General features: G+C 43.5%; 1 long non-coding RNA gene across 1 annotated transcript; it reads left to right on the forward strand.

Annotated features, from left to right (window-relative positions):
- The first annotated feature begins 1,957 nt into the window (after positions 1-1,957).
- On the forward strand, positions 1,958-24,899 carry LOC143676645 (uncharacterized). The gene is made up of 3 exons (XR_013172232.1): positions 1,958-2,504; positions 9,097-9,145; positions 24,514-24,899. It is a non-coding gene; the product is annotated as an uncharacterized LOC143676645 (long non-coding RNA).
- The last annotated feature ends 3,051 nt before the right edge of the window (positions 24,900-27,950 follow it).

Raw genomic sequence — 27,950 nt, forward strand, 5'->3', positions numbered from 1 at the left:
AGCTGAGTCTCAGAAGGACCTCTCAAAGAGCAGCAGCCCACTGGCCTCAAGCTGTGGACCTCGGCCAGCCTGTTTTGCAGGGGTTATGGTGAATGTTGATTAATCCAGCAGAGGTGGGTTGAGTGAAGGTCGGTCAAGGGAGCTGCTACTTGAGAAAGTACGGCCAAATAAACACAAGAATTTCTCTTTATATGTGCAAGGTAAACTGCCCCAAGCTTTACTGGATTGAAGGTACCACAGCATCAGTACTGGTATCTTGCTGGCTGAAGTAGGACCCCAGCCTTCTCCCTCAGAGGGCAGTGGGGGTTGTTCCATGGGTGTCCTAGGATCAGACCTTCTCATTCCACGCCTGAAGCTCCCCTAAGGTCTCCTCCTGACCCCACCCAATTCCACCCATGGGGTCCTCAGAGTTTCTGTCCACCCCAGAAAAGCCATGTTTTTAAATCCTCATTTAATATTGTTGGGTGGGATCTTTTTGATTAGGTGGTTTCCATGGAGATGTGTTTCCACCCATTTAAGGTGGGTCACTTACTGTAGCCCTTTAAGAGGGAACCAGTTTGGAAAGAGCCGGCAGAGCCAACATGAGACCCAGATGTTTGGAGATGCAGAAAGTAAATGCCCCTGGGGAAGGTGTTTGAAACCAGAAGTGAAAAACCCCAGCAGACACAACCCACGTGCCTTCCCAGCTGACACAGGTGTTCTGGACCCATCAGCCTTTCCTGAGTCAAGGTATCTGGATGCCTTAGTTTGGACATTGCTTAATGCCTTAGAACTGTATACTTGGAACCTAATAAATTCCCTTTTTAAAAGCCCTTCCATTTCCGGTATGTTACATTCGGGCAACATTGACAAAGTAGAACAAATTTATTTATACAATTTTTGGAACCAGCTTTTTTCACTTAGAAAAATGTGTGATGGGTAAATTACGATTGCATTAAAAGTTATTTTTTCAACATAACTTTAAGCATTTGCTTGGTATCCTAATGTATGGAAACATACAGGTTAATTAATAATTTACCCTTTTATTATTTTACATCTCTTGTGAAGTAAACAGCATTACTATTATTCAACACTGTCCTGAAAGTTGTAGCTAATTCATTAGATAAGCTGTAATTACCATAAAGAAGAAGCCAATGTTATCATTAGCCACTGTCATGATGCAACTGAAAAGCTATTAGAACTAACAGAAGAGAGCGGGGTGGTGATACACACACACACACACACACACACATAATATTTTTATGTGACAAAAATTAGCACCCAAAATATATAACATAAAAATTACCATTGTGAACTGCAATAAAATTGTAACTATCTAAGGTATAACTGAAACCCAAAATTGTTAGGTCACATAAGAGGAACATAAAAGTTTGCTGAAGGAAATGAAAAGATTTGAATGATGAAACAATTAATGCTAAAATTATATAATATTACTGCATCCAAATTCCCAGTAGGATTCATTTTGGAAATTTGAACGTGATTTTAAAATTCATTTGGAGTCTCATCTTTGGAACATACAAAGAACTCTTACAGCTCCCTAACAAAAAGACAAACAACCCAATTTAAAAATGGACAAAGGACTTGAACAGACATTTTATCCAAAGAAGATATGCAAATGGCCAATAAGCACATAAAAAGAAGTTCAATGTCACTGGTCCTTAGGCAAATGCAAATCAAAACCATAGTGAGATGCCACTTCACATCCGCTATAATGACTATTATTTAAAAAATAAAAAAGAACAAGTGTTGAGGAGGGTATGGTGTAATAGGAACCCTCATATGTTGTTGGTGGGAATGTAAAATGGTGCAGCCGCTTTGGGAAACAATTTGGTGGTTCCTCAGAAAGTTAAGTATAGAATTATCATATGACCTGGCAATTCCACTACTGGGAATACATCCAAGGGAGTTGAAGGCAGGCACTCAAACAGATATTTGCACACTGACGTTCATAGCAGCATTATTCACAGTTGCTAAAAGGTGGAAGTAACCCAAAATGTCCGTCGCTGGATGAGTGGATAAACAAAACGTGGTCTACACGCATGAAAAGCGATTGTTCGGCTCTAGAAGGAAATGAAGTTCTGACACGTGACAACGTGGATGAACCTTGAAGATACCATGCTGCGTGGAATAAGTATTATATGATCTCAAATTCTTAAGATCAGAAATTAGAAGGTGGCTCACTGGGAGGCAAAGGGGGGTGGGAAATGGGGAGTTGACGCTTAGCGGGCACCGAGTTTCTGTTTGTAACGATTTATGTTGTGGATGGTGGTGATGATGGGACACTGTCGTGAGTGTAATTAACGCCATTGAACTGTACACTTGAAAGTGGTCAACACGGGAAGTTCTATGCTGTGTAAATGTGAATGAATGAAAGTTTTTTTAAAGTTCATCTGGAAAAGTCAAGAGGAAGGCTCGCCCAGGCAACCTGGAAGGATGTGTCCCTCTGAACACTAACAAGCGCTGGTGATGCCACATCGTGGCAGGTGGGACACGGCCGAAGAGAGGTGAATGAACCAGACAGGATTTGGGGACTCAGGTCAGGACTGCAGTGAATTTACTAACCCAGTCACACGTTCCAGTTTGGCCTGCCTGTGCCTGGTGATGAAGAGCTGGGACTCAGAAGCCTCAGCCACTTAGGTTCAAACCTCAGCTCTTGCCACTCACAAGTGAAGCGACCCTCAGTAAGTCATTCACTTTACTTACAACGCGGGGGCAGCAACAGTTCCTAACTCATGTTAACAGGTGCCAACTTAGAAGTTGTGTGTGGATAAAATGGTTAATATCATGGAAAGCTTAGAATAGTACCCGACATCTAGTAAGGACCATCTCAGAGTTATTGATTATTTTCTTATCATGGTTCTCTTAAAAATAAAAATACAGAGATCATACAAACTCCCAGAACAGAATCTCTGTTCCCTGTGGCGGGTGCTGGGCTCTCCCTCTTCTTCGAGGGCTCCTTACTGCTGGCAGAAGCTGCTCAACCTTTGAGTTTGGGGGCAGTTGAAGCTGCTTTGTTATTAAAATTAGTGTCTGCATATTTTTAATGGTGTCAGTATCTTCATAAATGTATCCTAAAAAAAAAAAATTCTTGTGTAAGTCGAGAGCTGAGTGCAACATGAAATGTTAACGGGGAGGTTTTCTAGTGTAATTATGTCTTCAATTTTACTCTGATTGGATATGTTTTACTTCACAGTTAGAAAAGTAATAATATGAACACAGACTTAGAGGAAGATGTCTCAAGCCAGGAGTCCCGTTTGGGGAGGCGCCCTGGGACCAGAGGCACCCGACCTGCTGACTCAGCCTGGCTGGCAGCCCTCACATCCTTATTTTTGAGAAAAACATTAAAAGATACTGACTCGCCAGAGGCTCATACTTAAACTGTGACAAGTTAGAGGACCAAAGAGCTCCCGGGGGGAGGCTGGGTGCGGCCACGTCCGTCCGAATGGCCAACCACTGAAGGACCCAGGCTGGGGCCTGAGGGAGGAAGGGAGCTGAGGCTGAGGTCCCCGGGCTGAGGTCTGGGCCGTGCCGAGCCGGTGGTGGCTCAGAGTCCTTGAAAGCAGGCCAGGGCGCCAGGCAGGCTGGTGAGGTCGTGAGTGGGACCTGGAGGAGGGCGTGTGAAAAGCAGCTCTGGGCATTCCGTGGTTGTGCATCGTTACCAGCTGCGGGGACACCAAGAATGGCTGGCACTCTGCTGCTCTGAGGGCGGACTCCTTGGGAAAGTCATCACCCCACTCCAGCATATCCCCCAGCCCCGCTCCAGGGGAAGTCTCCCCTCTCTGTGGCAGCTGATTATGTGTCAGATCCCTCGCAGCAGCAACTCTGACAGTCATTCAGCAAGTAGACATGGGGCTCGGCTCTTCCAGGCACTGGGAATACAGCTGTGAACTAAGATGGGCATGGAGAACCAGCTGTGGCTGGCAGAGTGGGGAGTCACCAGGTTACCTAGAGGCAAGGTGGGGGCGGGGGTTGGGGTGGGGGGGTAAAAACTCTACTTGATGAATGGAAAAGCCATGGGGAACGAAGTCTCCAAAGCCCTGACTCCACTGCTTACCAGCTCTGTGATCTTGGATAAGTTACTAGATTTCATTTGTGCCTCAGTGTCCTCATCTGTAAAAGGACTATAATAATCAGACCTGCCAGGAAATTTCAAGAAGGGAATAGACATAAAGAACTCAGAGCCTCGTGTGACAAACCCAAACGTTCCCCATTTTCCTTCTAATACTTTTCCTCTCAAGTTAGCTAGAGTTGCAACCAGGATTCCCAATGAGAGCAATTCCTTTCTCTTTCTCCTATTATCTGCCCCGTAATTTTCATTCTTCCAAGTCAAATACCGGCAAGAGAGAAAATGTTTTGGCCTGTCATTTTTCCCCATGCCACACACTGCTGGATTCTGTGGAATGTTCATGCAGGTCTAAGCAGCTAAGACAGAAAGTGGAAGGGGAGCTGAGGCAAGAGGGGCTGACGAGGTTTGTGTTATTTACACAGAGCTACCCCTTCATCGGAGCTGTGTGTGTGTGTGTGTGTGTTGGATGGGGGCGGGGGGGAGTTCCCTTATGAAGCATCTTGTACTGGAATCACCCCAACAGTTTCCCAAATGCTGCAGAAGGAGTGAATTGGTCACACTGTCACCAGCCCCTCTGGGTCCCAGACCCCAGTTATTTAAGGTCAAGTGTGCAGCTTCCCTGGTCCCACAGCAGCACAGCCCCTGTGATAGCTGCAAGGAGGACCCCAAGTAGAAACTGGGAAATGTACATGGGGAGGCAACACTCAGCTCAGAAATTCCATCGAGCAAAACAGTATCAAGGCCAGGTTTGCCTACCATGTCTTCTCCAGCTTCCCAATAGACTAAACATGAACCCAAACAAACCAAACAAACTCACAAAAGCCTGAAAACAAGCGCAACGACCAGCTGTAGGGTTTAGAGAGAGGGGTATTAGTTTTCACTCCCCATACCAGCTACAGAAACTAAACTCAAAACACAACCAGCAGCCTGGGTTGAAGCACACCGCGCAGTGTCCTTTAATCCATGTGTTCGTGGCGGATCAAAGGCTTAAGTGAGGAAGAATCTGAGACATGCATCTCCAAGAAAATACTGGAGAGGAATAATCCACAGTCTGGGTGGGAGAGGCCGTCTAGACGAGGAATTGCTCAGAAAAGGAAAGGTTGTAGGATTGTTTTGAATTTTGTAAATGGAATGAAAAGGCAAAACAAATAAACAAAAAAACACCCGAGAAAAATTGTGTCTGCAAATAAATGGAAATATAAGATTGATATTCTTCATTGATAGTGAGTGCTTATATGCAAACATGCTCAATATGGCCTTACTTAAAATTTTCAAAATGTGGAAATGGTCCAATATCCAATGATAAGAAAATGCCATGCTGTTTTACATGTATAAAATGGTGTGCTAGAGTGTAAAAGTGTATTTAGTATATTTCTTGACATGGTAAAATGGTCATAATATAATGGCAAAGGAAGGATAAAAGCTACTTATTATATGTTTTCAGGTATGTATGCAGCTATGTGTGTGCTTACAGGTCAGAGGATGTGTATGTTTGTGTGCATGTGGTATGTTTGCATGCTTATGTGTGCATGTGCATTACGTATGCATGCACATGTGTCCATGTATGTCTGTGTGTGATTGCATACGCACCCAAATGTGTCTATTTGTGTGTGAGTGATTCTCAGAAAAGCAAAAAAATAACGAAGAAAATATACCAGTAGTTATCTCTGGGTGATGGGATTATGGAGTGACTTTAATTTTCTCCTTTAACAATTTCTTGAATTTTCTATAATGAATAATTGCTATTGCAACGATCAGGGAAAAACGAATTTAAAAAGATATCCATAATGTAAGAAAAGAAAAAATATTACAATTGCCACAGATGCACGGTCAAATAACATTTAAAGGAAATATTTAATGGATAAAGAAATATTATTGAAAATGTACCTCCAGATAAAAGAGGAGTAAATCATGCAATTTGGCATGCATATTTCCCCCCCGCCTATTAGTGAATGTATTCATAAAATAGCTATCCAATGCTCTGGGAGAACATTGAAAGGGCAATTGCATTCCCTGCAGGTGGGAGAGCAGAACCTTTGAAAAGTAATTTGGCAATCTGGGTCAAGAGCTTTAAAAATGTTCACATCCATTCATTTCTGGGAAACCACCCAAAAGAAATAACCTGGAACCCAGATACATATTTATGCACAAAAATGTAGATTACATCATTATTTATGGTAGCAGAAATCTAGGAGTTACATAAATGCCTAATAATCTCCAAAATAGAATGTTTATGAAAAATTGAAGTACATTCAACTGATAAATATTACAGTCATTATAAATATGTTAATGTTCAGTTTTAGTCGTATGAGATGCTCTTGTATACAATGGGTTGAATCATATGAATTTCTGTTTTGTCAGTTAACATAGTGAAATATTGGCAAATTCGTACAGTTCAGCCTTAATCAGTATGATCCCAGTGGTTTATAATACGCACAGAAGGGAGGAAATGTATCTCAGTATTTACTTGGTCACCCCCAAGTTAGTTTCTGAGTGTTGACTTCACGTGTGACTTTGTTTTCTCTTGTCTATGGTTGCTCAGCATAACTCCAAATGGTACAATAAGTTGAATAATTTTCTAATCAGGGAAAGAACACCAATGCCTCCCCCCACCCCCAATTTGTTCCTAAAGCGAATGACTGCTTTTTCTTTTCTTTTTTTTTTTTTTACTTTCATTATGAATTTTTGAGATATGCAGAGACAATTGGTTCATCATTACCTGTAAACCTTGGCTTAACAGTTGTTGACATTTTGCCTTATTTGTTTGATCTAAATTTTTCCTTTGTTGAGGTATTTTAAAGCAAATTATAGACTTCACACCTAAATGTTTCAGCATTCATCTTGAAAATAAGCCGAAATTCTCCTGCAACTCCATTACCTTACCTAACAGCAATAACAATTGCACAACTAAAATCTTGAAAACTTACCGTAGCACAACTCTAAGCTTTCTCATTGTTTAGTCATCACAGCAGGATGTAATTGAATTTCCTTTTTTTGCTTTGCTTTATTTTTTGAGGCATCTGGTAAAAACGAGGATGGAAGATGGGAGGGAATTTGTTTCTGGCATTCATCAGTGTGAGTTGGCTCTTAAATTCCATTTTAACAAAGTGCAGTTCACAAAACACTATCAAGGTCACATGTTAGAACCCAAGCACCCTGCTGCTGGGCACTTGGGTAGCTCAGCATCTGCTTATAAAGAAATTCATTTCGAATTTGCGATTTCTCAGACAGAGGGGGACAAATGACTGCAGGGAGCAGCAGCTTAGCAAACAATTGGTGGTAGAGCAATGACTTTATGTCATGTGTTGACACTTTGGCATTGGGGCAAAAGTTCTTCATGGAGTAAATATATCCAGTGTTTATTAGGAGCGGTAGTAGATTAGTAATACCCATGTCTTCTCACCCAGTTTCACCGTGGCCCTGGAGAGACAGCAGGTCCCATTGGTCCTAGGCCCGTGCCCCTCATTGACTGTGTGGGCCATTTGAATGCAACGTTTGTTATCCCATTGGTTTGGGACATGTGTCAGTTTGAAGCAATTATGTACCCTTTTAATCCTCATTTAATATTGCTGGGTGGGACCTTTCTGATTGTTTCCATGGAGATGTGACCCACCCAATTGTGGGTGGTAACTTTTTTGGTAACTCTTTGTATTGTATAATATATATGCAAAGCAAAGAAAGAAAAAAGCATTAGTTTTCAAATCACTCTTCAACAAGTAGTTACAGAACAAATCCCAGAGTTTGTCGCGGGCTACCATACCATTGTCTCAGATTTTTCCTTCTAGCTGCTCCAGAATAGAGGAGGCTAGAAGGAATACATTTTTTTTAATCATCACAATCAACTTTTTTTTCTTTTTTGCAAAAAATAACATATATTCAAAAAAGCAATGAATTTCAAAGCACAGCACAATAATTAGTTGTACAATAGATTTCAGAGTTTGGCATGGGTTACAGTTCCACAATTTTAGGCTTACCTTCCAGCTGCTCTAAGATAATGGAGACTAAAAGAGATATCAATTTAATGATTCAGCAATTATATTCATTTGTTAAACCCTACCTTCTCTGTATAACTCCACCATCACCTTTGATCTTGTTATCCCACTTTTTAGGGGTATTTGGGCTATGCCCATTCTAATTTTTTCATGTTGGAAGGGGCTGTCAATAATATGGGGTAGGGAAATGGAACTAGCTGATGTCCTGGAGAGGCTGGGCCCTCTAAGTTTCAGGATTTAGCTGGTCCAGTGACCCTTCTGGAGGCTGTATGTTTCTGGAAAGTTACCCTGGTGCATGGAACTCTTGTAAAATCTTATATATTATCCCTGGGTGTTCTTTAGGATTGGCTGGAATGGTTTTGGTTTGAGGTTGGCAAGTTATGATAGGTAGCAAGGTCTAACTGAAGTTTGCATAAAAGTGACCTTCGGAGTAACCTCTTGACTCTATTTGAATGCTCCCAGCCACTGATACTTTATTAGTTACACTTCTTTTCTCCCTTTTGGCCAGGATGGAATTGCTGATCCCATGGTGCCAGGGCCATCTCATCACTGGGAGTCATCTCCCATGGCACCAGGGAGATTTTCACCTGTGGTTAGTAATTTTTGATTAGATGGCTTCAGTGGAAATGAGTTTCCACCCATTCAAGATGGGGTTGCTTACTGGAGCCTTTTAAAGGGAACCATTTTGGAGAGAGCTACAGAGCTCACGCAGCTAGAGACCTTTGGCGATAAAGAAGGAAAACACCCCCAGAGAAGCTTCATGAAACAAAAAGCCGGAAGAGAAAGCTAACAGACATCACCATGTGCCCCAAGAGAGAAACCTCGAACTTCATTGGCTTTTCTTGAATGAATGTAGTCTTTTGTTGGTGCCTTCATTTGGATGTTTTAATGACCTCAGAACCATAAACTTGCAATTTAATAAATTCCCCTTTTTAAAAGCAGTTCCACTTCTGGTATATGGCATTCTGGCAGCTTGTAAACTAAAGCAGGCGGTGAGGGAGTTTCTCTCTTCATACTCACTTCTCCTTTCTCTTTCAGCCTTCCACGGCCCGTCCCAACACTCTCTTGAAAGGCTAAATATTTCCAGGTAAGAATCAGCCCTTATAAAAAAGATATTTGGCTAGCACTAACCTGTAACTACTCTGCTCCATCCCCTACCCCCATACAAGGGCCCAGAGGACTCTTGAAGAGCGAAGAAGCTTGAATGCCTGTGCCCAAGAGCCTGCAAGCCATTATGGATGGTCTTAGGGTCGGGCCCATTTGGCTTTAATTCAGATTGACATCTTCTGGTTTATTGTAAATTGACACTGACTTTCCCTAGACTAAGCAGTCTCTAAGTAGATAAGTCATGGCTTTTGGAGTGTTGATCCTCTCACTTTGGCGTGGCATACTTCTTCAATTGGGCACAACGTATTTTGCATGTGTTTGGGATTTGGACAAAGAAAAGTCTGGCTCATGGTTTGGGGAAAAGGCTCTCTTGGTCCGGGAGAAAAGTAGCCTCTATGATCAGGGTGGGGATCCTTTCTAACAGCATCACTGAAATGGTCTGACAGCAGGAGGTCCAGGAAGTGGCTGGATTGAATGCCAGGCACATAGCTGTGTTTGGGTCTCTGTGTGACTGTCCATTTTTCGTTGGCCTCTAGCCAGGGCAATGGGGGCAGCCTCGTTGTGGAGGGATGAGCTGGCAAGAGTATAGAGGGTCAGATACTTGCAAACCGTCTGATTGCCATTAGAGTTTCAAGAGGGCTGAGACCATCCTGGCTGTGGAGGCCCCTCTGAATTGCTAAGGCATTAGGATCCTGCAGCCTGGGGAACTGGCTGGCACACAATGGGAGGGAGGGTCATGGCAGACAGACCACTTGTGAACTCAACAGATTGAAGGAGGCAAGGAGTGTGACAGCAGCTAGTAGGCAGGGCTGAGCTGGCAATTTCTGGAACCCTTTAGTGGCCACAGCTGTGCAAGCATTTGACATGTGCAAAGCTGCTTCCTCTCAGGGCTGCCGTCTGTAATAAGCAAGCATTGACTCCTTCATAATGGTGATACTTAAATGCACATTTCTGGAGCCAGACTGCATGAGTTCAAGGCCCAACTCCATGTGTATAAACTGTGGAAAATTACTGTATTAGCTAGTTATGGCTGTGGAACAAAATACCTCCTCAGTGAAAAATTCAGTCGGTGCACAGAAGTAGCTGGATATGCTGCTTAATGCAAACTCTCCCATTGCTGACTTACTAACATGGTCTCTATCTCTGAAATATTATCCTTTCAACGAATGCACACACATTAACTAATTCTTACTGCTTATTTTCATTTTCTGCCTGCCCAGAATACCACCACAACCTACTCAGTCAATGAAAGCCAGCACCGTGGGCTGCTTTTAGGGTCTTTAGCACGATGTGGCTAAATCACAAGCATCGAGCCCTCAACCCACCATCCTGACTGAATGTATCCTGCAGATGGAGTAAAGATTGCCAATTAGCTGACTTTAAAATAGGGAGATGATATCAGAACTTATGGGATGTGGCAAGGGCGGTGCTGAGAGGTAAGTTTTTCACCCTATATGCCTGGAAAAGAAAGAAGAATGAGCAAAAATTGATGATCTAACTGCTCACTTGAAGGAACTAGAAAAAGAACAGTGAATTAACCCCAAAGCAAATAGAAGAGAGATAATTAAGATTAAAGCAGATATGAATGAATTGGAGAACAAAAAAAGGTAGAATCAACAAACTGAAAGTTGATTCTTTAAGGAAAATAAATAAAATTGATGGACCTCTTACTAAATTGATGAAGGAAATAAAAAACAGAGGGTGCAAATAAACAAAATCAGAAATGATTGGGGGTTGTTACCACGGATCTTGAAGAAAATTTTAAAATCCTAACAGGATGTCATGAACAACTATGCACTAACAAACCAGACAACTTAGATGAAATGGAGGAATTTCTAGAAACATACGAACTATGGACACTGACTTGAGAAGAAACAAAAGATCTTAACAAACAGTCCTAAGTAAAGACATTCAATCAGTCATTAAAAATCTTCCTACAAAAATAAAGCTCAGAGCCAGATGAATTCACAAGGGAATTTTATCAAACATTTCAAAAAGAACTAACACCAATTCTGCTCAAACTCTTCCCCCAAATTTAGGAAATAAGAACACTACCAAACTCATTTTATGAAGCTAACATTATTCTAATACCAAAAAGGAAAATTACAGAACAATCTCCCTAAAGACGAAAGATGCAAACATTCTCCACAACATTTTAGCAAGTCAAGACCAATGATATATTAAAAAAATTATATATTATGAACAAGTGGGGTTTATACCAGGAATGCAAGGCAGGTTCAACATAAGAAAATCAATGTAATACTGCACATCAACAAATCAAAAGAGAAAACTCACGTGATCATATTGATTGATGCTGAAAAAGCATTCAACAAATTCAGCTTACCTTTACTTCAAAAGGTAGGAATCAAAGAACCTTCCTCAACATCATAAGGGCAGAAATGAAAACCCACAGACAGCATTATTTTCAATGGTGGACATTGAAAGCGTTCCCCTTAAGATCAGGAAGACAAAGATGTCCATTGTCACCACTATTATTCTACATTGAACTAGAAGTTCTAGCCAGAGCAGTAAGGCAGGAGAAAGAAATAAAAGGCATCCCAATAAGAAAAAAAGAGGCAAAACTTTCAATATTTGCAGATGACATCCTATACGTGGAAAATCCTGAGAAATCTATGATAAAGCTACTTGAGCTAATAAATTCAGCAAAATGAGAAGATACAAGATTAATATACAAAAATCAGTTGTGTTCTTATATACAAGTAATAACCTCACTATGGAGACAAATAAGGAAAAAATTCCATTTAAAATAACCACTAAAAGAATAAAGTATTTAGGAATAAATTTAACCAGGGATAAAAAGGATCTGTACACAGAAAACTACAAAACACTGCCAAAAGAAATTGAAGATTTTAATAGATGGAAAGATATTCTGTGCTATGGATAAGAAGGTTGAATGTCATTATGACATTGATTCTACCCAAATCTACAGATTCAAAGCAATACCAATCAGAGCTCCAACAACCTATTTTGAAGACTTGGAAAAGCTAGTTTCCAAATTTATTTGGAAAGGAAAGAAACCTCTAATAGCTAAAGATATTCCCCCAAAAGAACAAAAGTGGGAGGACTATCACTTTCAAACTTTAAAGTTTAACTATAAAGCCAGTTCGGTTCCACTGATCAATACTTACATCTTTGTGCTGGTACCATGCTGTTTTGACCACTTACATTTGGCCAATATAAGTATTAATCAATGGAATCGAATTGAGAATGTAGAAATTGACCATCAAATATATGGTCAATTAATCTTCAACAAGGCCCTCAGATCCACTGAATTGGGACAGAATAGTTCAATAAATGAGCTTGGGAGGACTGGATATCAACAGCTCAAAGAGTGAAAGAGGACCCCTATTTTACACCCTATACAAAAATTAATTCAAAATGGATCAAAGACCTAAATATAAGAGCCAGTATTATAAAACTCTTAAAAGAAAATATGGTGAAACATCTTCAAGACCTAGTGACAGCTTCTTGATCTTTGCACCCAAAGCACAAGCTATGAAAGAAGAAATAGATAAATGGGAATGCCTCCGAATCAAAAGCTTCTATGCCTCAAAGGAGTTTGTCAAAAAGGTGAAGAGGAAGCCAACTCAAGGGGATAAAATATTTGGTAACCATATATCAGATAAGCATTTGATACCCTGTGTATGTAAAGAAATTATGCAACTTAACAACAACAAAAATAAACGACCCAATTACAAAATGGGCAAAAATATGTATAGGCATTTTTATGAAGAGTTAATACAAGTGGTTAAACAGCACATGAAGAGATGCTCATCTTCATTAGCTATAAGGGAAATGCAAATCAAAACTACAATGAGATATGTCTCACCCCCTTAAGAATGGCTGCTACTAAACAAACAGGAAACTGCAAAAGTTGGAGAGGATGTGGAGAAACTAGAACACTTTTTCATTGTTGGTAGGAATGTATAATGGTGCAGCCACTGTGGAAGACAGTTTGGCGGCTCCTGAGAAAACTAAATATTGAATATCCCTATGACTCAGCAATACCAATCGTAGGTATATGCCTAGAAGAGCCAAAAGCAGTGAAACAAACAGACATTTGCACCCCAGTGCTCATAGCAGCATTATTGACAATTGCAAAAAGATAGAAACAATCCATGTGTGCATCAACCGACGAGTGGGTAAACAAATGTGGCATAGACATGTGATGGAATATTATGCAGCAGGTAGGTGAAATGAGGTCCCAAAGTGTGTAACAAAATGGATGAATCTAGAGGATATAATGCTGAATGAAATAAGCCAGATCCAGAAAGATAGATAAATTATGATTTCACTATTATGACGCTCGTAAAGAGGGCAAATTCCAAAATCATACAGCCTAGCAAGAAAATCTGCACTCATATATAGCAATGAACTAGATGTTGCATCTCTGCAGCTAGAGTGTGCAAATGAATTCACAAGCAATGGCTTCCATATGTTTCACATTTTTAACATTGACCATTCATAATGAAGATTTTATAAAAGAAGGAAAAAAGAGGCTCTGGTCCTGCACTCATTGAATGAATGAACTCATCTGTACTTTCTACAGCCTACCTTTAGCATGACATGTACCTCCCTGGGCATGGGGAGATGGTGTAAGCAGAAGTCTGCATCCTACCAGCTTACACTATAGCTGTGTCTATTGATGAACAAAAAGCCCACCAACACAATATAAAAATATAATTAAAAAAATTTACTTATTAATTAAAAAAATTAACAAACCAAATAAAACATTAACATATATAATCAGTAATTCACAATATCATCACTTAGTTGCATATTCATCATTTCTTAGAACATTTGCATCAATTCAAAAAAAGAAATAAAAAGACAATAGAAAAAGAAATAAAATGAAAACAGAAAAGAAGAAAAAAGATTATACCTACCATACCCCTTATCCTTCACTTTCATTGATCACTAGCATTTCGAACTAAATTTATTTTAACATTTGTTCCCCCTATTATTTATTTTTATTCCATATGTTCTACTCATTTGTTGATAAGGTAGATAAAAGGAGCATCAGACACAAGGTTTTCACAATCACACATCACATTGTGAAAGCTATATCATTATACAATCATCCTCAAGAAACACAGCTACTGGAACACAGCCCTACATTTTCAGGCACTTCCCTCCAGCCTCTCCATTACATCTTGAATAACAAGGTGATGTCTATTTAATGCGTAAGAATAACCTCCAGGATAACCTCGCGGCTATGTTTGGAATCTCTTAGCCATTGACACTTTGTCTCATTTCATTCTTCCCCCTTTTGGTAGAGAAGGTTTTCTCCATCCCTTAATGCTAAGTCTCAGCTCATTCTAGGATTTCTGTCCCACGTTGCCAGGAAGGTCCACACCCCTGGGAGTCATGTCCCACGTAGACAGGGGGAGGGTGGTGAGTTTGCTTGTTATGTTGGCTGGAGAGAGAGGCCATATCTGAGCAACAAAAGAGGCTCTCTTAGGGGTGACTCTTAGGCCTAAATTTTAAGTAGACTTGACCTATCCTATGTGGGGTTAAGTTTCATATGAACAAACCCCAAGACTGGGGCCTCAGCCTATAGCTTTGGTTGTCCACATTGCTTGTGAGAATATCAAGAATTCAACTTAGGAAAGTTGAATTTCTCCCTGTTCTCACCATTCCCTGAAGGGGGCTTTGCAAATACTTTTCCACTCACTGATCAAATCACTCTGGGATTCATCGGGGCATCACGCCAGAAAACCAACAAAATCTCATGTCCTACCTGATATTCCAAGTATTTATGGTGTTCAATCAAACTATCTACATAAATTATATTAGGAAATGCACTAGTCAAAATATAAATTTTGTACCAAATAAACATTTTTTTGCTTTAATCTCACACATAAGGTAACATTTTAAAATATTAATTACCATCTATTTTCAGCACCCTGCAATAATGACATTCCTTTGTTCTTCTTCATGCAAAAACATTTTTTAAATTTGTACATTTAATCACTATTATTATGCACTCTAGGCATTCCTAGATTGTACCATCTCAATCTTTAACATCTATCTTTCTTTCTGATTTCATCAAAAGTATAAATATTTTTAATATTTAAAAAAATATTTGAAATCAAATCATTCCTAGGAAATATGGGGCACATGGGTTTGCCATTCATTTGGAGAAATTTTCTGCTGTCTTTTGACACTCCTTTTCAGAATCCACAGCCAAATCTGCCCCATCTCATTCCTTCAATGTTGTTTGCCCAGAATTTCAGCTCCCACCCCATCTTTTGATGCTGGATACTTTTGATTCCTCTGGCTGTATACAGAAGAGCTTCAGCACAGGCAGAGCTGCTCAGCAGACTCTCCTGGTCAGCATCTGGCCGTTAGGTGGGCTGTCCTTGCTATCCCCATGGCCAGGAAACTGGCTCTTTCATCACAGCTTGGCCTCACCATCAAATGGTCTGGAAAGGTTCATCCTACATCCTTCAAAGCCTCAAGCTTGAGCATAATTAGTAGGTATTCTCCTTGGGGAAAGGGGATGGAACTCCTGCTCTGTGGAGCTACTGATCCTAACCAGGCCCAGTGGATAATTTCCTGGCCCCAGAGAGGCATGGGCACAGGGATGTGGTCAGACATCAACCTTCAATGGATGGCACCAAGGAGAGCCCTATGGGCAGACACCCATGGTGGATTCATGCTATTTCTTCTACAAAGTGCCACATTCAGTTAAATCACCCAGGCAGATGTGGTGACCCTGAAAGCTGAATGAGATTTTGGTGCCTGGAGAGCTGAGTCACAAAACAAAACAAAACAAAAAACACCTGGAGTGAGTCTAGTTTGGGACAGTGCATTGGCTGAGGAATCCTGGGTGCCTGTCCAGAGACATGTGTGCTGGTCAGAGCGTTGGGGACCATCTGACAGCAAGGGGACAAGTGGGAAGACAATGCCATTGAAACCACAGAGGCAGGTAAGAAGCCAGACGGCCTGAGGAAGGCATTGACACCATGGCAGTCAGTGCCAGCCCCACGCTCAGACCCGCTGGGCTCAAAAGCTCCCATTTGCCAGCTGTTTTAGTTTGTTAAGATGCCAGAATGCAATACACTAGAGACAAAATGGGTTTTAAAAAGGGGAATTTATTCAGTTGCAAGTTTTCAGTTCTAAGGCCATGAAAATGTCCAAACTGAGGCACCAACAAGAGGTTACCTCAATGAAGAAAGACTAATGGCATACAGAAGGCCCCTGTCGGCTGATGTCTGCTAGCTTCCTCCGTGGCTTCTTCAACAACTTCCCCCTGGACTTTTTCTTTCTGTTGGCTCTGAAGCTTTTTCCAAAATGGTTCCCTCTTAAAGGGCTCCAGTAAGTAGCCCCACCTTGAATGGGTGGAGACACATCTCCATGGAAACTGCCTAATCAAAAGGTGCCACCCACAACTGGGTGGGTCCCATCTCCATGGAAAGAACCAAAAAGATCCCACCCAGCAATATTGAATGAGGATTCAAGGACACGGCTTTTCTGGGGTACATAACATTTTCAACCCAGCACATCAGTCAAAGCTGGGACCAGCAGGAGGTGGCGAGAGCCGAGCCACGCCTCTGTCTTGTCCTCTCACTCAGGTGGTGAGGACCAAACAGCCTCCACTGTGCGTTTGTCCTGGGGATGTAATGAAATCGTGCACACAGAGCCTTCCTCAGTGCAGAGTAAACACCAAACAAAAAACAAAAAGCCCGTAAATGCTTCTGAATACTAATTCCCATTTATATATGGCCGGGTCAAGGATACCTCTGTGGCTTCCATTCTCAAGCCCATGAGATCCCAAGTAGTCTCAGAATGACCTGACCTGCTGGTCAAAATGCAGATTTGGGGCCCCAGCCCAGACTCACTAATCCGGAATCTCAGCAGGTGAACTCCAAGGACCTGATTTCCTAAAAATCTTCTAGGGGATTCTGATCAAAATGGACATGAGCACCACAGTCCAGGTCTGCACCCAAGAGCCTAGATGGGAAAACGATCACGTGTTTTGCCATTTCTCTGCTGCCAAATTGGTGTAAGACATCAGCCCTCACAACCTAATCAGAGCCGGGGCTGAGGGGGAGGCACAGGGTGGAGGAGAGACATTGGGGCGAGGGGGGCAGGCACAGGGCAGGGGGGAGGCACATTGGAACCCTTGAGTCTCCCCTCAGGGCCATTGTGGGCTGCCGTGTCCCCCACATGGACAGCGTAACTGGTCCCTTCCTTCCCTCAATCTCAAAGCTTTAAAAATCCAAACACCATTGAGATGTCTCCCTAGCCCTACTATGGATGCTAACAGTAACAGTGAAAATAATGACCTCCTATCGTGGAGGATTTGCTAAGTGCTAGCCTAAGAGTTTCGCCTTCAGTTTCACCATCGGTCCTCCCACTCTTTTTATTCTCACGTTGCAGGCAAAGAACTGAAGCTGTAACCTGCTCAAGGTCATGCGAAATAGCCTTTGATAAATGGAAGGAAACCAAACCGCCCAGTACCCTTGCTAATCAAAGTAGCATTTATTTTTATAGCTCCCCAAACATTTTAGCCACTCCCGACCATGCAAACACTACTGAGTGAGGTTAAGTGCAAGCTCATAAAAACAGCTGTCGCTGTGTTTCAGGCATTTCCCGTCTTGTGTATTTCTAGTGACAGCTGCAGAAAGGAGCAACTTCCTGATTTACACCAAGCCCCTCTGGGAGCCCTGGACAGAGGTTACCCTCCTTTTTTTTATCTTCAGTTATCCTCTTAATCATCACATGGTCCCAAAGAGGGAGAACCACAGGCATCCCCACTTTACAGGTGAGGAAACCAAGATGGGTTAGGTACACAGCCTGCCTGTCTCAGTCCACTGCTTCCCCAGAGAGGTTCTTGGGTGCCCGCTCATTGGAAGGGCTCGCACCTCTCCTCTCTAGGGCTCCATCATTAAGTCCCAGGCTTCTCTTAGGACGGACACTCAACGTCTCATCGACTCTAAAAAGCACAAATCAAACCAATACGAGCCTCTGAGACAAGTCCCCTCTTCTGCTCTCCTCTCTGGCCGCTGCCCTGCAAAGCTACAACCGAAGGGAACAGGCCTTCAGCACCACCCGGGGAAATTCTCTCGAGCTCCGTCTTTAAATCTGGGGATGGCCAGATTGGACGGAAATCACGGCCTGTCACAGGCCCACAGGGGAATCAAGAGGGGTTACAGCACTCTCATCTGCGGGGTGGGTGGGACTTGTCTCCGTGCCGCACGTGGGAGTGAAATGAAAGCTTCTGATTTCCCAGAAAGCAGCTCTGCGAGAGGGAAGGCGTGAGTCACGGGCTGGCTGGTGGGCAGACTCAGTACCTCTCCCTCAGAAACGCCAGCCCCTGTGGGAATGTGCTGAGGTGGCAGAACAAAGCAGGGGCTAGACATGGAGAATCTGAAGTCGGTGTGGCTGGATTCAAATTCCAGACCTTCAGTTGATTGACTTACTGACTGTGTGGGCTTCAGTAGGCTACTAGCGGACTTTAAACCTCCATTTCCCCATTTTATAAAAGCAGGCAGAGGTGGTCATAAGCACAAACTCATCTGATTTTGTGAGGTTTAAGTGAGATGATGCCAGCCAGAGCCAGCCTGTTAGCAAGCCCTCTTAAATCTCACCTTTGTTAATGGAGGTAGAGTTGGGAGAAGCTGGATAGAGAACACTGGCCAGTCCTTATTATGAGGAGTTCGTAAAAATGTGTGCTCTAAATGGGAGATACAAATATCCCTAGCACTGTCGGACCCATGTCCTTGAGCTCTCAGCCTTGGAGTGTAAGATCAGGGTGGGCAATCCTGCTGGTTGAGTAGAAAAACCAGCATTTAAATGGGCATTCGGGCCAGGGAGGTTCTCAGAGACTAAGCCATCAGACGGCTCTGCAGCATATGGACACTCTGTGACTTGAGATTTCCCCTCTTCATTTACATGCTTGATAAATGCCCACTTGGAAAGTCTGTTGATCTGATGGCATATTTCATATGCAAAACAATTCCAGCCAGAAGGCGAAACTTAGGGTTCATTTTATCCCTAAGACCACCGCAAGTGACTGATTTCACAATGATGGAATCGAACGCTTAAATTGTTAAAATCAAAACAACATATGGAAACTACATTGAGAACGGCCTCCTTTTCCTGCCGTGGCCAAGTTCATTGTCTTCTCATTTCGTAGTTAGGATTCGCCGTTTCCTTCTATAATTCAAAATCTGCAATGAACTCACAATATAGCTTCCCCTGCGGAAACTAAATCCACTTGAATACAGGAGAGTTTATTGAGAAACTAGTATACGAAGAGCTGTTTTCTCACATTTCCCATCTGGCACAGTCTTTTAAGGAGTGACTCTGAAGGGAAGATAGACAAAATTAACATGTGGTCACTGGCCAAGCTGAGTGCACTCAGAGGGAAAGGGCCGGCCCCACGGACTTGCTTGCCCGTTCCTTCTTAAGCCAAGCAGTGAGAGGACAAGGTCAGGGTCAGAGCCCTGGTGCCTGGCCAGGAGAGTACAACAGCTGCCAGAGTTTGGTACCCCCGGCCCCAGCCCCCCTACACCAAAGGGATCTCTTTAAAACATTACTCTGAACGGGATTTTATGACTCCTGTGCATAAACTACCCGGGGACATTCTGCTGAAATGGGAAACAGAAGCCAAGCCCTGCTGACCTGCTCTGCTGCCCCTCAGTCTCTGTCCCGCCCTCCCTCTGCCTCCTTCACCATCCACTGCTCCCCTCACCTTTCAGACCTTCACCCACACCCCAGCTTCCTCCAGTCTCGGGAGCCTTTGTGTCTCTCTCTCCGGGTGGTGGCTCAGCCGGCGCTGCCCAGGGACTCACCCCCCACCCCGCGGTCTCCCTGGTGGGGTCCCGCGGCCCTGGTGTTCCTTCTGCAGGACGACCCCTTCCCCACACCTTTCCACTGTGGTCTCAGCTCCCTGTCCTCTCCTGCGAGAGGCTGGAAGCACCCTGCTCCCATGCTGTCCCATTGTCCTGCTTGCCGGATGGTCACCCAGCGCTTGCCCGTATCTGAACCACGCTAACGGTAGCAGTGCAGTCAGGGGTGGCCCAGCCGGCCGGCTCGGGGGCAGTCCTGCCGGGGTCCAAAGTCCGGCTGTCCCTCCTTGTGACCACGTGGCCTTGGACACCGAACTTAACTGCTCTGTGCCTCAGTTTCCTCACGTGCAAAGTGGGAGTGATAGCAGGAACACCTGGCTTATGGCCTCCTTGTGAGCACTAAGTAGCAGAGGTGACCAGGCAGACAAGACACCGTCAAGAATACACAGACTCCTGCAGCCCTGTCCGCAAAATGTTGGAGAACATGCCGCTCTGCCTGCCTCGCCTCGCTCCCGCCTGGTGGAGTGCTTTCTCTCCCTCATCCAGTCTGGATCGGTCCCTGCCACTGCCTCGTCGTGGGTGACTTAACCCTTTCTGAACCTCAGCTTCCTCACCTCCACGGTGGGACAACAGCCCTTTCTCATGATTGCTGTGAGGGTAGAATGAAGCAATGCACATTTCTCGAAAATTTACCATGGTTTTTACTACTTCTTATATTGCAAATCATATTAAGTTGAACAAACATCAGCCCTGTCATGGCATATTAAGAGTGGTGTTATCAATTCAGCCATTCACAAAAAAGTGAAGTCCTGATTTTTAAGTAAAATTAGGTATAATTTTACATTCCTGCAAAGCTCTTGAAAATGCCGAGAAGTCCCACTTACTATCGCCATGAAAATTTAATTAGATTTGCATTGCACTCTACATCTGAAATGGTTTTGTTTGTTAACAAAATATATAGTTGTTAATGCTGAAACTGAGCTGTATCCTACATTCTTCATTAAAATTGTCTATGATTTGTTCTGGGTTAAGCAAGCTTCTGTGGGCCGAATGATTACTTACCGTAATTAGCACAGTTTCTATGGGGGCAAAAAGAGCTTTAGGATTTCCAGATAAATCAACTAATAAATGAACTTGTAGCACCAGCCATCTAAAAACTTCCCTGTGTAAGGAGCTGAAATTAAGTGTATTTTTCTGAACTCCTGTCAATCTCTTCAGTCAACTGGAAGGTGTGAGGTGGTTTCTCATAAGAAAAATGACCAGTCACCATCTCTCTGAGGTCTGTGCACCGTCCCAAGAGATGTTATTGGGATGATGAAATGGCTACCAGCCTCTGGAAGTCTTCAGACCTGGTCCCTTAGACTCTTAGAGACACTGAGGATAAGTTCTCTCTGGGTTGGAAACATGCTCCTGAGACTCATGTTGAATGTGTAAACAGAAACAAAGGCAAACAGAAACCAAGAGCCTGACCGGAAAGCACAAAAGAAGGAAGTCTGAACACAATAAGAAATGAAATGGAGTTCCACTGAGAGGAAATGGGGAGCGACCCTATGTTGATATAGGGCTTAGAAAAGAAACTCCCCTGGGTTTCCCCTCCTCCCCCACCAGCAGGAGAACTGGGGCAGCCTCCAGCCGGCTGGTGGGATGGACACTCCCTGCCACATTGTGCAATGGCCATGAGCCCATGGTCAGTCCAAGCTGCCCGGCGATGAATGTGCTAGTGCTGGTGGGTGAGGACGGCTGGGTCCCCAGCAGCTGTAAACTTAGACCTCTTAGGTACAGGCTCTGGCCATGACATGGTCATGAACCAACTGTGCACTGCCCATCGTAAGAGTGATGCAGAGCTAGCCTGGTTGCCTTCAGTCCTGGCGTCACCACTTCTTAGGTCTGCTGCTTGGACAGTGGTTGATGTCGAGGCAAGTTTCCATAATCCTTGGGTGGGATCTTGGAAGCCTGCACTTCATGCGGCGCTGTGAGTAAGTCAGATACAAATACAATATGCTGAGCACCCGATGAATGTCAGCAGGACTGTGATAAGGGTTACCAATTGCATGCATTGATTCAATAATTTGTAGAGGGGTGGGCAAGCCATAGTCACCACCCTGTGTGACAGGTCAGAGAGGATTGTGTCACTTGTGCAGGAACATGTAGAAGGGAGAGGATACACGTTTCCATAAGGTGGATGTTTTAACCTGGAAGTTGGAGGATATTAGGATTTCCAGGTGGAAATAAACATACACCAATAATTTACAACAAAGATGACATTCTAGGGCAATGGGAGAAGGACGTCATTTACTACAGTTTATCCCAGGACAAATGGATATTCATATGACAGTATATTCAATGGGGCCATAATCCAAGGCACAAACTTGGATTATCTGGATCAAACAGAATTTACAGTCACTCTGCCTCCAACTGCCTACCTACAATCTGCACCCTAATAAAAACAATAACTGCAATAGATTGAAACTCTTCCAATGGTTCTCCAAAGAGCTGATTAATCACCATGGAAGGATGCATTGAATTTTACACACTGATAGATAAATAAATAAATCTACGCAAATTAATTGGACAGATGATCCATTGAAGAGGAATGCGGGAAAAGAGAGAAAGTGGACCCTCTGGGAATGTGTGACTCAGGAGCTCTTGTGAAGCAGGTGGCATGAGCTGGGCTCTTCTGGAGGGCAGAAGCCCTCCTGGGTGCTGGGGTGGGGGCTTTGGACAGAGGTTTCAGTGTCAGAGGCCAGACGCAAGCCCCTGCCGTGCCGCGGACCTGCAGGGGATTTGGAGAGGAGCATAGAGAAGACAGTCTGAAGAGTTGGGTTAAACAGACAGAGACCCCGGAGATCCCTTCTGCCCTCGGCCTGGGAGAGCGACTGGACAGGGCAGCAGGGCCTTTCCCAGGGCTCTTTCCATGTGGGCGCAGCCGTGCTTGTGGCTCTCTCCTACGCTCAGCAACCATCCTCAGCCCAACGCTCCCCAATTTCCCTCCTTTAGAAAGAAAACCTGTGATTTATCCCCACAGGAGACACTGGACGAAAAGATCTCCTAAGGGGCCTCTTCACTGGTTTTAGATGTCAAGATCAAAGGTTTAAGAGTCCTCTAGGTTGATTTAGCAGGATAATGGGAGAGTCAGGCACACCTGGGAGGGAACCCTGAGCCAGGGTTCTCTCTGCCTCCCTGGGCAGCTGCTTGCGTTTCCAAGCACTGGTGTCCACTGTTGTGAACCTCTGGGTGAATGTGTGCGAGGCAGGGGTGGGGGAGGCGTTTGGTGACAGGAGCTCCTCCCTGTGATTTCGCGCGCTCCACGGGACCGCCGGCTGCCGGGCCTGTGAATTCCGGGCTCTGCGGGAATCTGGGTCGTACTCTTTCAAGTTCCCTGCCATCCATCATGTTTATGGCCAGCTTTCAAAGCAAGGCTTCCAGGGATATCTCCCTGTGCCCCTCAGGTCGGGGCTAAGAGGTGAACACATTCCAGAACCTGCTCTCTGCATAGCTGGCATTCTTTCTCGGAAGCTCCTGCTGTAGAAAGACACATGATTGCCACTCCACCAGCTATTTAGCTGCCAGAGAGCTCACAACAAAGTGTTTACAAAACTCTCATGTTTTTAATTTGACTGTATCATTTCCATCACCGTGGATGATGGATAAATATAAAGGTTAAACCCATTTGTTCTCGGGTGTGTTCTAAGCACGAAATTTTTACTTTCCAATTAAAACTCACAATCTTTTTCATACTTGATTCAACTCTAATATCTGTAGTTGGGGGTATAGCTCATGCTGACTCTAAAAAGAGCGAAGAATTTGATTTAAAGAACCTAAGAAATCCGCTCAAAGCAAATAATGGTTAAATTATTTTCTCAAAACATCAAATGCATCTTTAAAATGACTAATCATGACCTACATTAAACATGCATGATTCAACCACCCAGTAGAGTAAAATAAAAAATTGATTATACTTCCCTCTCTTATTTAAAGAACTTCAAGTTAGCCTAAAAACATTCAGCAAGTGTCTAATGTGTGCTGAGCTCCTCAACAGTATTATCATTTAAGCAAGTCATTTTTTTCTCTAGGTCCACCATACAGTATTTCAAACAGATTTCACCATCCACTGCCTATTCCTAAATCAGTCTTCCAAATTGAACCAATAGGACCAAAATAAATATGCAAATGAGTATGTCATAATTTGTGGAGGACATCGGAGTAACTGATTTAAATATTGCACCTACTTTTCAGAGAAAACTGAGCTTTGGAATTCCCAGGAAGTCATCCTTTGATTGATTGCATTTTCATGGTGCAACATGTTTTGCTGCTTCAAACCCAGTTATTAGAAAATTTAAATGATGTTGATGCAAATTTTCCCAAGGTGTAACATAAACTTTCCTGTCTTCCTGAAATGAATGTACTGGATCTAATTACATTCTAATTACATGGACCTTCTGTGTGTTTTAGGGAAAGCTTCACTCTGCCACTCTGCTTCTCTCTCCCCTCGGAGGCTTGAACTAACTAATCTCTAAGTCCCTTCCAGATCCGCGATGTGATAATTCTCTGAAATTCGCAAATGTGGCCGATATCCAAAATGCTGTGGAAGTTTTCATAAAAGACAGATTCTTGGGCCTCAAACAACCTCCTTAATCCAGATCTCGAGGCGGATGAACCAGGAGTTCTGTATGTGTATTTCTTTGCTGTTCTCAGGTCGGGCCAGCACTCGGGAAGTTGGAGGGGCGCTGGTCCTGACTGTCAACCATTCGCCACATAACCCCTTGACGGCTAACTCCCGAACCCATGCTGATGAAGCTAACGCCAATAAGAAGTCTCTGCCAAGCTGAGAGAATATGCAATGCTTTCCTGGGTGGACCACACAGGCTCCATTTGCAGGAAACCTCTGTTGATTCATTTCCCTGCTGATGATCCCTGAACAAAGCTCATGGGAGATGCTCCCTTGGGGGGGGGTGGCGGGCAGGTGGGGAGAGAGGGGAGGTATATATATTCAACACCAATTATTTCCACAATAAGAAGGGAAGCCAGAGAGGAAACTGCATAGATAAAAATCATAATCATCTTAAAAGCTTCTTTTCTCTATAGGGGGAGGGAAGGGGTGGGTAGAAGCAGGCCACATTCCAGGCAGCCAGAGAAAGGGAATCAGCTTGTGACAATCTGATAGAAGAGGGTCTTGACCTGGAAGGGAGGGGTGCCGCAAACCTCTAAACTACAACACAGGGCAACCACTGGGTGTGAACTCCTACGCGGCTGGCTTCTTGCTGCACAGCTGCAGTCTAGGCCCCGTCCGCGCATGACCTCCTACAACGGCGTCTCTGGCATCACGCACAGGTACAAGCAGTTCAGAGAAAGGCCAGGGACGGAGGCCACGGGGGACTCTCCCAGTGTGTCCACAGCGGCCAGAAGCACCCCCCAGGCCACAGGTTAAAATGCCTATGAAGAAAAGTAGAGGGAGAAGGATGACCCTTTGGCAGAGTCTGTCCCAGAGAGATGGTGCCAGAGAAAGAGACAGATGGTAAGTGATTGGTGTCATCTATGGATTAATTAGTGCTGCATGTTGGACCCCAGTCAAATGGAAGGCTGCCGAAAATGTCACAATATTGTGTAGTTAACAGGATCAGCTATGTAAGTAGCATGCCATCCATTGCAGCATGGATGCAAATGACCAAAGTGCCCCATCCCTCTCCACTTACCCCTGAATGACTTAATGTAGGATCAGAAGTAAAAGGAAAAGCAAAGCTAAGCAACGAACCACAAAGCTCCCGGGCTTTGCAAGAATGATAAACACAAAATCGTGATGTCATCTGTTTGCTCAATGGCTCAAAAATTTTTATATACGATCAAGTTTTCCTCCATTTGTGAGATAGTCTTAGGTGTTTAAGCACTCAAATAGGAGACCTCCAAATAATCTTTTTGAATGAATTATCAACAGTGACTCTAAAATAAGGACGAAATTTTGGAGAAGATGTAATTTTAAAAGATGAGTAGTGCCCACTGATATCAGATAAACATCTCCACTTGTTTTAAATTCACAACAAAGCACAATAGAGTCGAGACAATTTTCGCATTGATTATACTATGAAAATATATACCCCCCCACAAAACCAACACAACAAAAGCAGTTAAACAGGCTGTATCCCAGATCACACTAAGGGGATGGGGTGCAATCAATTCCTTATTTTCCAGGTATAGGTTCAAAAATGGCTTTGAAAGGTTTTATGTCACCTTCTGATTTAACAGGGAATATGGACTTTCCTATATCACTGAAAACTGTAATAGCAAAGAAAACTCAGCGTATATCATAACAGTGGAAAAAGGGCTCTTTAAACATAGACAAGTAGACCAAATGGTAGTCGAAGTGAAGATCCAAATAACCCTAAGACCTGACATTTTGAAATTAGAAACTTTAAAATTAAGAAGTTTTCTGCATCAGAAAGATCTCTGGGGATCCTTAGGATAAGATCTCCATATGGCATTTGGAGCTCCAGCTTGCTTTCTGAGCTTCAATTGTCCACAATCTTCAGCCCACAAGAAACAAACAATACTGATTTTTTTTCTTTAATTTTACCCATGGATACATCTTTTAATAAGGAAGAAGGTAAGAGCTGACAAGCCATGAAACAACACTCACGGTTATCATTCATTTATGTCCTGACTATTTTGGGGGCACCAGTGTTGGGTTCTAGAGAGAAAAAGACCCCCGCTCTTTTTGAACGAGCATTCCTTGGCATAAGACAATCAATAAACAAGCAACTGACCCAACAATAAAAATAGCAGATATCAAGAGGGGCTATAAAGGGAGTTTAAATGAGGTGAAGTGATAGTGGGCCAAGGGGGCAGATAATAGTACCAAGAGGCCAGGTAGGAGACTACTTCCCTGGGCCAGGTGTGAACGAACTGTGGTGCAGACCAGGGGAGTAGCAATGGAGTAGAGATAGTTGTGTCTTGGGTGTGTTTTGAAAGCACACATAATATAGGACTTGCTGATGAGCTGGGACAGGGAGAGTGAGAAAAGAGAGGTGATTAAATATAGGAGGTGGGGCAAGTATGGGGTGGGGCATCAGGAGCCGTGTTTTGGTCTCTTTGAGTTGGAAATTGAGCTTGGGCATCCACTGGGAGAGGCCAAATATGCGGTTAGACAGGTGGGCCTGGACTTCCCAGGAGTGGTCAGAAGGCATGTGGAAGTCATTCACCCGGGCATGGTTTTGAAAGCCCAGGGGTAGGGAGAGAAGAGGCGCAAGTCCAGGCGGGGCTGCTTTTAAGGGTGAGGACCAGTCCGGACGCCAGAGAGGAAGCAGGAAGGGAGAGCCAGGGAGGGCACAGGAGGACCAGGAGAGCTGGGATGAAGGACTCAAGAGGTGCTAACATCTCAGGAAGCAAAGTGGTCAGTCGGCTGCAAGTGGCTGAGATGCCAAAAAGGGGATGATGCAAATAAATCTTGCAATCTCACTACTGTTTGGAATGTGATCGAAGTTGGAGAAGCCTGTATTCTGTAATGGCATCATACCATGGGACTGACATGTCCTCAGTTTTCAAAAGAACAAGTATTTGTTTCCTTGATTCATTTTCTCTGCTAAATGGGGATTTGGGAAAACAGGAGAAATGTTCTACGCGTAAAGAAAAATACACTCTTTAGAAGTTCATTTTAAAAAGTTGGGAAGACTAATTTGTGTTTCCCCAGCATGAAAAGAAAAATTTCACCTTTAAAGAGATATTTTAATTACTCACGTGTTTAAAGTGTTTTTCATACCTTGATGCTACATGGGGTGACATCCCCCTACATAAACTCAGGAGGGCTTTATCAAAACCCTGTGTCCTACGCATGAACATCACATCACAGTCATGTGCCAAGGGCAGTGAAAAGGCTGAGGGGCTCCTCTTGGCTCAGCCACAGGGTGGCCCCCACAGAGTCCTGTGCCTGCTGTGTCCCCTCTACCCCGTGAGCTGAGCAAAGCCTGGAAGTGG

This window comes from Tamandua tetradactyla, chromosome 3 (genome assembly GCF_023851605.1).
Source record: "Tamandua tetradactyla isolate mTamTet1 chromosome 3, mTamTet1.pri, whole genome shotgun sequence".
NCBI lineage: Eukaryota > Metazoa > Chordata > Mammalia > Pilosa > Myrmecophagidae > Tamandua > Tamandua tetradactyla.